This window comes from Halichoerus grypus, chromosome 1 (genome assembly GCF_964656455.1).
Source record: "Halichoerus grypus chromosome 1, mHalGry1.hap1.1, whole genome shotgun sequence".
Lineage (NCBI taxonomy): Eukaryota > Metazoa > Chordata > Mammalia > Carnivora > Phocidae > Halichoerus > Halichoerus grypus.
In genome coordinates, this window is record NC_135712.1 from 158,240,814 (window position 1) to 158,251,954 (window position 11,141).

Consider the following 11,141-nt stretch of genomic DNA (forward strand, 5'->3'; position numbering starts at 1 on the left):
AATATTTAGGAATTGGAGTTAGCAAAACTGGTGGTATAGGGAACTGAAAATTCTCTCCATAAAAGAACAAGAAAACTAGCAAAAAGTGTGGAATCCACTTTTTCAGAACCCTGGGAATTAATCAAAGGCTTGCAGTAATGCAAAGAGTATTTATTCAAGAAAAAAAATGCTGAATCTTTAGCAAGAACAGCAACAGAGGTGATTGTGATATTTTAACTGTGCCTTAGTCCCACCCCCTGCTCTCTGGTTCTGCAGCAGCCTAAAAAACCAACAGCCCAGAGAGAACAGAATGGGCTCAAGCTCTTTCAAAGCCTCATTTTCAAAAAATTGTCATTCTTTGACCTAGTAGGTGGTTCACTGGAAGTTGTCACTTACAAACTGTCTGTATTTCACCCCACTCCTAATTCACTCAGTGTACAAAAGCCTTTCCCTGAGGGACATTTGTTGGAAACAATTAAAGGCACTTCACAGCTGCCTGAGGCAGTGGGTAATAGCTGGGGTAAATAATACACTAACCAAAAAGCCTAAAAGGAAAAGGGGAATTAGATGTGCAAATTTTGCAAAGTTCCTAAAAATTCCTGGGAATCGAGAAGGCCACTCATACTGGGCTGGGCATCTGCTCACAAAATAGCTGAGAAGGCCCAAAGCTCTACCCTCCAGCTGCTCTGGAGGCTCTGCACAAGCAGAAAGTGAGGGCGAGGCAGAGCTGTCCGCTACCAGACAACGCGCTGAAGGCATGCCCCAATGCGCACACAGAGCCCCCAGGCACAGACAGGGATGTTCGGCAGTTCCACGCAGTTCCACGCGAGGCCTTCAAGGAGATCTCTACCCAAGCGTTACCTGACCACGAGCAGAGACTTCAGTGGCCGCATACAACACAGAATACAAACTAAAGAGGTCACTCAGAAAAGTCACCAAAGACACAACAACTCCAGCAAGCAGCAATAACAAGAAACCTTGAGAAGAGGGGAGAATCTAATTTCCAGAGTTGTCACATTACGAAATCTTTTAAAAGATTTTATTTATTTGACAGAAAGAGAGAGAGAAAACAAGCAGGGAGAGCGGCAGGCAGAGGGAGAGGGAGAAGCAGGCTCCCCGCTGAGCAGAGAGCCCGATGCGGGGCTCAATCTCAGGACCCTGGGATCATAATCTTGAGCCAAAACCAAGAGCTGGAACACTTAACCAACTGAGCCACCCACGTGCCCCACATTATAGAATTTTAAATGTCCAGTTTTCAACAAAAAATATGAGACATGCAAGAAAACATGATACTATGACCTATGCACAGGGAAGAAAGCAATTAATAAAAAATATCCTGAGGCAGCCCAGACATTGGACTTACTAGACAAAAACTTTAAATCAGCTATTTTAAATATGTTCAAAGAACTTAAGGAACCATGCCTGAAGAACCAAAGAAAGTATGAAAATGAAGCCTAACCAAACAGAGAATATCAATAAAGAGATAAAAACTTTTTAAAAGAACCAAGTAGAAATTCTGGAGTTGTAAAATATAATAGCCAAAGTGTAAAATTCCCTTGAGGAGTGCAACAGCTGACCTGAGCAGGGAGAATAAGAAACCACTGAACTGAAAGATAAATCAACAGATTACCCAATCTGAAGAACAGAACAGGATGAAGAAAAATGAACAAGCCCTCAGAGGCCTGTGGGACACCATTAAGCAAGCCAGCATTTGCATAACAGGAGTCTCAGGGAAGAGAGAGTAAAGGGGTAAAAAAGAATATTTGAAGACAGAATGGGCAAAATCTTTCCAAATATGATCAGAAAAATTCCCATATTTAAGAACCTCAACAAATTCCAAGTAGAATAAATTTAGAGATCCATACCAAGACACACCATTATTAGTCAAAGACAGAGAATCTTAAAAGCAGGGAGAAGTCACTCTTCATGTACAAGAGCTCCTCAAGATTAATAGCTTATTTCTCATCAGAAACCATGGAGGCCAGAGGCAGCAGGATGACATATTCAAAAAGCTTAAAGAATAAGACTGCCAGCCAAGAGTTCTATGAGAAGCAAAGGTATCCTTCGAAAATGAAGGACAAATTAAGAGATTCCCAGATAGACAAAAACCAAGAGAACTTGCCACTAGCACACTTGCCCTATATAGGAAATACCAAAGAAAGTCCTTCAGGCTGGAACGAAAGGACCCAGATAGTAGTTTGCATCCACATAAAGAAGGAAAGAGCATGAGTAAAGGTGACTACAAAGGCAAGTATAAAAAACAGCATAACTGCATTTTTGTTAATAACTCTTCTTTCTCTCATCCAATTCAAAGACAACTGCATAATTCAGTAACTACAAATCACTATATATGGGTACACAATAACTAAATATGCAATTTGTATGACAGTAGGAGCACAAAGTAGGAGAGTACAGAGCTATATATAGGAACAAAGTTTCATATACTAGTGAAATATTCCACTGTATGAATAGACCACATTTTGTTTATCAACTCATTTGGTGACGGACATTTGAACTTTTTTTACTTTTTGGCTATTACAAATAATACCCCACTATGAACATATGTACGCAAGTCTCTGTGTGAACATGTATTTTCTGTTCTCCTGAATTATACATTTTGAAGGGGTGAATTTTATGGTACGTGATTTGTGTGTCAAAAAATATTCATGAATTATTTATGGAATAAGGGGAAGAAGCAGAAGACTATCAGCTTCCCAAACTCTCTGAGCCCCTGTCCAATAACAGCCCCTACTCCTTACCACGGGGGACCACTGTCCGAACTCTGGGAAGAACCACTCCTCAGCTGTTGTTTCATTCCTTCCTTAGTGTTACCAACTATGAGAGCAGTCCTAAACAATAGTGTCTGCTTTCTTTGCAGGTTAGATCAGTAAGTCATACTCCCATCTATTCCTGTCTGGTCTCTTCGGCCAACATTAGGTTTCTCACATTCAGCCACGCTGTGGGACCATCTCATTTTACTGCTGTGTCGAATGCGACCAAATGACCTGCCACGATCCACCTATTCTACTCCCAAGGGACCATCCATTCCAAAATAAAAATCACTCGATTGTTTTTTAATACAAAAGTAATGTGTTCATAAGAAATACAATTTAGAAAACACAAAAAAGGTGTAAATATGGAAGTTTAAATCATCAACAATTTTACTGCCCCCAAATAACACTAAATCTAGTATATATCCTTCCAACGTACACACAGACACACTCATGCATGCTATTTTTTTAAAAATGAATGTTCTAGATCCTGGGTTGTTTTGTATATACCTGTTCACCTCTGTTTTTAGCATCTCATGTCATCCTTGATAGTCCACCCAGCTGTTGGTAAAACCTTCTTTTCCACAGGATTTAATTTTTTTTCCTTAATTTTTTTTTTTTTTAGATTTTATTTATTTGAGAGAAAGAGACAGAGAGAGTGAGAGAGAGAGAGCACAAGTGGGGAGGAGAGGGAGAAGCAGGCTCCCCAGAGAGCAGGGAGCCCGATGCGGGACTCGATCCCAGGACCCTGGGATCATGACCCGAGCTGAAGGCAGACCCTTAACCGACCGAGCCACCCAGGCGCCCTCCACAGGATTTATAGACAGGAAGAGCAGAGGGAAGAACTCAGCAGGGACAAGTCAGTCGATACATGTTTTAACTTGTAGCCACAAGCCGCCCAAGGCCACCAGCCCCACCTCCACACTGGCAGAGGGCCAGGGGCCCTGCACTATGTGCAGCAGGTTTATCGAAGTCAACAGAGACACTGGGCCTGTGAGGACAGCCTGAGTGAGCAACGAGTAAGCAGGGCACAGAGGAGGCCTCACGTCTTCAGGGACACCTCTGAAGGTAGGAACCGTCCACACACACAAGCCTACAGAACTTGGGCCAAGGCAGGCTTTGCTCAGCTCAGAAAGGCAATAAACCACAACAAACAAACAACAGGAATTACTTATTCCTGCATGACTCCTAAAGGCTTTGTAGCAGCCCAGCAGTGGGACAGGAAATGTCTGCTCCTCTTGCCACAGCAGGCCCAGTGCGGCCCACCCTGGCCCCCCGCCCTGGTCCTGCCCCCCACAGGAGCCACCCTTACCTGGCTGGTCCAGGCCCAGGTCATTCGTTAGGACTAAGACCCTTGTTCTACCATCCCAGTGGCTTTCTTGCCCTAAAGCCTCTAAGCCTGAACCCTCGAGGTAAACCAAACATTCTCTTTAAATTCATCCCACTCAGGGCAGCAGTGCTGGTAAAGTGAGTCAGGCTCACATGGGAGGCTTGGCCATAGTAGGGAAGCAGGTAACAATGGAGAGAAGAGTCCCAGTCCAACCATCACTGCGAGCCACATATAAAATCGTCTACAGGGTCTCAGGTCCCCATTCTGCTATTCAGTGTGGCTCCCTTGGAACACATGGGGAGGAAGGACAATTAGTAGAACAGAGCTGGGGGGGGGGGGGATCCCAGCGTCCCTGCAGTACCAGATCCATAATTTCTTTAAAAAAAAAAAAGAAGAAGAAGAATAGACACAGCTACCCATGACCCATGCAGCGGTCCTTCATATCCCTTAGCCTCACAAGTCCCAAGAAGGTCTATTACTGCCTCCATCACATAGCAGAGGAAACACAGGGTAAAGGGGGTGAGGGGTGCCAGCCTCTCACCTGTGCCCCAGAACCCACCTCAGCCCTCTCAAGGACCAGCGATCACAAGGGTCTCCTCTCTCCTGCCTTTTCAGTTTCTCCCCTCTACCTCTGCAGGATCATCTAATGACAACAGGACCTTGTTCTAGAATCTCCCTCTCAAACAAGCTCCCTTGACCTCAAGCCACCCTCTAGCTTGCACCCCATTTCTCTCCTCCCCTTCAGAACACAATGAAAGAGACACATCCCCACTGTCTCGGTGTCCTTGCCTCTGTGCTCAACACCCATCCGGCTCCTCCCTGCACAAGTGGCCCTTGCCAAGGCCAGAGGTCACCTGCACGATGCCAAACAATTCCCCCAAACCTCAGCGTGTCATGAGACACTCTCAAGGACTTGAGACCTGCCCACCATGGCCTCCCCACATCCTTGCCCCCGCAGTGTGCCCCCCACCCCCTCCTGCATGTGACTTTAGCTCCTGCTCCTTTCATCCCTCCTGATAAAGTCGACTGCCTGAAAGAGCTGCTGACCCTCAAGAACAATGCCCTGCTCTCATTTCTGAAACTGGCTGGACTGGGGCTTCCCCCTTCCTGCTAAGTCTAGGGGAATTCTAACCAATACCTTCCTGCTAAAGCCCATAAAACATTCCACCCTCCTTCCCCAAGTCAGAATGCTCTCTGGAAGCCTTCTAGGGCTCAGCACTCTAGAATAAAGGCTATGTTAATGGTGTTGGAGCTGACTTTGTTTCTCCTGAGGCTCCCTGAGACTCCTTTGTAGCGTGTGCCTGACAGGAAGCCTCTGCCTGCCAAGGCATCCATATCCAAGACATCTGCAACCCCAGCTATATGACACAGCTACTGGCAAACCTACCCAAGAGCCAGGTCACTGCACCCACAGAGCTCCCCCTTTAGCAAATCCTAGGTAATCCAGATCACTGACTGCCTGAGTGACCCCGCTTCTCCCTTCCCTCATCCTAATTCTTGCTCTTAGGTTTTAAATCATCTGATAAACAGTGAACCCATGAAACCCTAGTTATCTCGCCCCAGGAAAGGCCGAGCCCCATGTCCTCGCCCCCTCCCTCTCTCCACCTGAGACTGCACTGTGTGGCTGTGTGGCCCTGAGGCATGCCGTGTCCCCTCCGGGACCTGTAAGAAAGCTTGTTCTTCAAAGTTTTCTGATGGTTTTTGCTGAGGCGCTTCCTGTAATAGTGAGAACCACAAGGGCTGGTCCAGCCTCAACTGTGCTTCCAGCTGGGGAACTGGCTGGGGGTTCATCACAAGTAGTACAGGCCCACAGGCTTCCCTGGCCTTTACAGCATCACGGTAGAAAGGCCAGATGGACGTCACAGCCTTCTCCTCCCGGCTCTGGGCTGCCAGATGCAGCAGATCAAATGGGACACACTTACGCTGAAAAGTGATTCACTGTTTATCTGAAATTCTCTGTCTTTCCTGGTGGCCCTTCCCAGGTTTCCATGTGCGCCTCACTTGGTCCTACTCCACTGGTGTCCTACTGTCTCTTTTCCTGCTGTGGCTTCTCCCCCCGACCTCCAGCGCTGACATGCCAGACTCTCCTCACCTCTCTTCTGTCCACAGCCTGTGTCCGGACCTCCCCCAGGCCCGTGCTTGAAGTAACAATGATGTGCTGCGCTGCCCCCCCGGAAAGAGGTCTCCAGCTCAGCCGGGATCCACACACAGAGTCAACCTCCTACTCAGTGGTCTGAGAAGCGTCTCAGGCACCCTAGGTCTAACGCAGAGCTCTCGATGTCCCCATTCCGACTCTCAATCTCATCCTTCCCATGAAAGGCACCCCAGCCACCCAACCAGTCAACATAGGAGGGCTGGGTATAACAGAAAGAGCTTGGGGTTCAGGAGGCATGGATATAATCCTTTGGACTTTATACACGTCTACACTGTTCAGACTTCTTCCCAATGGATGTGCACTATTAGGAAAAAAAACCTTTCTTTTTTAGAGCAGTCTTAGGTTCATAGAAAAATTGAGAGGAAGGTACAGAGAATTCCCCCAACATCCTGCACGAGAGGAGCATGTTACACTGAACCTACACTGACACATCATAATCACCCTGAGTCCAGTTTATATTAGGGTTCGCTCCTGCATTGTATACTCAGTGGGTTTGGACAAATGTTTAATGACGTGTGTCCACCATAATGATATCATACAGAGTAGTTTCACTGCCCTAAAAATCCTCTGTGCTCCACCTATTCATCCCTCTCGCCCCCTCAGTGCATGAATGATTCATCATCCATTCAACAAATAACATTTTGTTCCTTCCTTTTATGCTAGGGATTTTCTAGGGACCAAGAACACGTGAAAAGCAAGACAGATAAAGGTCCTGCTCTCAGGAAATTTGTATTCTAGAGGCAGAGACAGAAATAAACAAGAGAACAAATAAATGAACAAGAGAAATTTAATACAGTGAACTGACAGGTGCCATGCCGGGAAAGTGTAGGGTAGGATACAGATGGAGGATCAAGGAAGGCCCTAGAAGAGAGGGTGACATTTTACTTAGCTCTAATTCATTAAAAAAAAAAAAAAATACCAACTGCACAGAGGCGCCTGGTTGGCTCAGTCAGAAAACCATGTGACTCTTGTGAGTTCAAGCTACGTTGGGTGTAGCAATTACTAAAAAATAAATAATAAAACTTTTTTTTTTAAATGCCAGCTGTGCAAAGGTCTAGGGAAAGAGCCCTGCAAGCAGAGACAGCAGCAAGTATAAAGGCACTGGGGTAGGGCTAACTTGGTGCTTCCAAGGAAGAAACGGCAAAGAGGCCGACAAGTCTGCGGTACCTGGATGCAAGAGGATGGCAGGGCAGCCGGTCCTGTAGGACCTTAAAGGCAGAGCAAGGCGTTCATGTTTCTTCCACAGACTGATTTTCTGTTTTCAAAAGACAACTCTGTTGCTTCCCCCACTAAAAGGAATCAGGGCCCATGAGTGACCCCAGATGACCCCGTGAAGCCAAAGTTACACCCCAGCAATGTACAGAACATTGAGAAAGGATAAATCACTGTTGGCTTTAAGTCCCTCAGTTTTCCCGTGCTTTGTTATGCATCAAAGCTGACAATGTTTGGGCTCTGTGACTTCAGTTACAGTTCACCTGCCCTCCTCTGGGGTGAGAGAGTTGAGGGCTGAGTTGAGGACTTCCAGTGTGGGAGACAAATCTTAGCAGCCATGGTGTACTGCAAGGATAGCTGGGTACATGGCATCAAAATGCTCAAAGTCAATGTGAACACCAACCTTTAAAAAGGATGTACTTTCTGGCTCTGACACTTCTAAAAGTAGTCCAAAGCAAGAGGACTTTCCCTTAGTCTGGGGGGGGGGGGTACCCCCACGCACATCTGACACTCAGATATTCACCTCTAATACTCAGAACCAGGACTCTTAGAGGACAATGAATCCCGTAACTTGAGGCAGGAGAAAAATCAAGATGGCTCTGGAACATTTTGTTGTTGCTAGAAAATAAGATGCTTTCAGAAGTTGTCTGAGGAGGGACTAAAATGACAAAGGAACAAAATGTAAACAGACTACCACTGTCAATCAGTGATAGCTTCAGCATCTAATAATAATAATAAACACAGTATAATTACCACTTCACAAGCTGAACCCGCAAAGGGCCACAAGTTCTTTAGGACATCAAAACAGAAAAGTTAGATTAATACAAAATGTATAAAACCCATAAAGAATAAAATAAAACTGCAGACAAAAAATGTCAACAAAGGATGAAATACAGCCTATTAGAGAATCCTTCCTTTGTTGCTTTTAATAAACTGGGCCCTTTGTCAATTTGATCACCACTGCATCACTTCATGAAGAGAAGACACATCCGTGACCCATGCATGTGAGCAGGAAGGAGTGGACAAGGCAGACAGTGCTGGGAAGAGCAGGAAAAATCACCCAGCACCCGTGGTCACAAGATAACCAGGCAGCAGGAAAGTGCACCAGCTGAAGGGCACAGATATTCAGACAAGATAACCAATTTAAAAGAGGCCCAAAAAATGTTTACAAAAACTAGATAATTAGAGAAACGCGAACCTTGAAGATTTGCTCTCTCCTCCCAAAAGGAGTAAAACCCTCTGGATGACCCACTCATTGTGGTGCGATTCAGATAGAACACAAATGAGTTTCCAAATATGCCAAGAAACCAGGTTGGCATCAGGAGGCAAGTGCCAGCAGCCAAGCTAAACTGAAAGGTTCCCCAAGTGCTGAGAAAGAGGCCACATCTCAAGGTGCAAGGCAGAGCTAGGGGGATCCCAGGGAACAGCTCCAAGAGAAACTTGTGTGAGGAAAGCACACTGAGGAATGTCCGCTAAAATCATCTAAAATGGGTCAGAGGCCCACTGTGGTCAGCACCCAGCAGGCATTCCCACCTGCTCTGTGTCCCTTACGGTGTGGGGACACCGTGACCCACCAGCAGGGACCTCGCATCCCCATGGATGGTGGTCAGAGGCACTCCGTTTCCTGGAGAACGTGGGAGTGTTTCAGAAGGAGAATGGGTTCCAGTGTCATTTGGATCAACAGAAATGAGCACAGATGAATGAACACGCCAGGTCCTGGGGCCTGCTGGTAAGGGAGGCTCCTGTCGGGAGAGTGGCTGTGGACACAGTAAACCCTCTCCTGTAGCCCACAGAGAGGGGCAAGGCTGGGGGGAGATGGCGCGGACTCAGGGCAGCGGTGCCCACCCAGCCTTTCCCCCAGAGGACACGAGATGGAGGGAGTGCTCCAGGACAGCCCCCCACAACAAAGAACTACCCAGCCAAGGCGTCAGAGTGTGGAGTGAGAGTCCTGCAGGGCCAGAGTGCTGGGAGCCCCTTCCTCGGGCGCAGGCTATGAGAGGGGCTGGGCAGGGGGACCAGGGCCCAGATGAACACTGGCTGCCAATCACATGAGTCTGTAGGGTCACTGATCATCCAGACGCCTCCCAGTGAGTCAGGGAGAAGCTGGCCTTGAATCCAAGCCCTTTTGGGAACCCCAGTGCACATCAGGTCTGAGACCTGGTTGCTAGCACCTCATACAAACTAGTGCTCACCCCAAGGCAGGAGGAATGGCCATTCCTAACCACTCACTGGGTAGCCGAAATGCTGGAACCAATCGGCTCCACTCAGCTGCCCACTACCTGGCTGTGAGTCAAAGTGCCTCTGGGCTTCACAGAGGATGGGGTTCAGTGGGAGCACCCTGGAGCCTGCCCAAAGGGTCTGAATCCCAGCTTTTCCCCTTCCTAGATGCGGGTCCTAGGAAAAGTTCAATTTCTGTGCTTCCAGTGCCTCATCTGTTAAAGGGGACAATAGCACTGACTTCAGAGTTGTGAAGATTTAATAACGCATTTATGTCACAAGACACCGGGACAGTCCCCACCCCTAGTTCAAACCCCTCAAAGTTCTAATGTTTTAGACCAGTGGTTCTTAAACTATAGCTGCATCAGAATCACCTGGAGTACCCACCTGGGTAGTTTCTGATCAGTAGGTGTGGTAGAGGAGGCCAGTTAAGCCCAAACACTGGATGTGTGGGGGGGGAGGGAGCCTCAGAGATACCTGAGGAACAAGACTTGCCCACCCCTCAAGGTCTGGATTCCCCACCTCCCACCCGCAAGGGCACTGCACCAACCCTGGTTTGTCTCTCTCCACCCCAGGTCCCTCATCCAGAGCTGCCCCTGCCCTGGGTCCCAACCTGGCTACCTCCCTAGGCGCCACCTCCGCCCTAGGTGCCCCTGGAACCACTTTTCCTTCCCTTCCCCCGTTTTACCTTACATTCGCGTATCTCCTGGCCCCAGCCTCCCATCGGACACCCCGGCTCTCGGTTTACCTCGTCTTCCGCGTTCCCCAAGCCCGGGGCTTCCCAGGTGTGCCCCACCCAGCCCCGAGATACCCTCGAACAGCCCTGGGTTTACTCCCTCTTCTACGCATCCCCCGCCCTGGTCCCACCCCGGCGCTTCCCCTGGGCCGGGCCTCTGCAGTGTGACACCCCCACACATCCAGACCCTCCCTCGGAACGCCCTCCTTGGGACCCCACCCCCGGTTTACCCCAGACTTCGCGCAACCCCACCCCAGCCCGCGTGGGGCGCAGGGCCGCGCTTACCGGATACCCTCCCGGGCGGCGGCGCACAACAGGCAGGCAGGAGGTGGGCGGGCCGCGGGTAAGGCTCACGGAGGAAACGGGGAAGTCAGGCTCCTCTAGCCACCCCTCCCGGCCGCGGCGGGACCCGGACACTGCGCGCGGGGGCGGGGCCGGGGCCGAGGGCCAGCCCTGGAGGCGGGGCGGAGGCGGGGAGGGGCGGCCCCAGACTGACCAGCGCGTTGCCCTGACCAGCGAGCGCAGGAAGGCGGGGCGGCGCAGACCCCGCCCTCGGGGCCGGGGAGCGTCGAGTTCGTGATGAGGACTCTTGTGCCCAGAAGTCCTCTCCTGGCCGGGTTCAACCAGGCTATGACTGTGTAAACCGAGCGTTGCCTGAGCGCGCCAAGTTCCCCTCCTCCTGTGTTGTAGTGAATCATCTGAGGCCTGGTTTACAAAGGAAACCGAATCTCGGGCTCTAAA

The 11,141-nt window shown here is 49.0% G+C and overlaps 1 protein-coding gene across 5 annotated transcripts in view; it reads right to left on the bottom strand.

Moving 5' to 3' along the window:
* SLC41A3 (solute carrier family 41 member 3) overlaps positions 1-10,826 on the bottom strand; it is a 93,146-nt gene extending 82,320 nt beyond the window's left edge. For 3 of the 5 annotated variants that reach the window (XM_078074146.1, XM_078074151.1, XM_078074135.1), the window contains exon 1: positions 10,686-10,826. The gene's annotated coding sequence lies outside the window, so the exon portion shown is untranslated. Of the gene's footprint in view, positions 1-7,970; positions 8,066-10,352; positions 10,509-10,685 lie in introns of those variants that run through there. The other 2 variants (XM_078074144.1, XM_078074140.1) reach the window with 2 other exon arrangements.
* Positions 10,827-11,141: the final 315 nt, after the last annotated feature.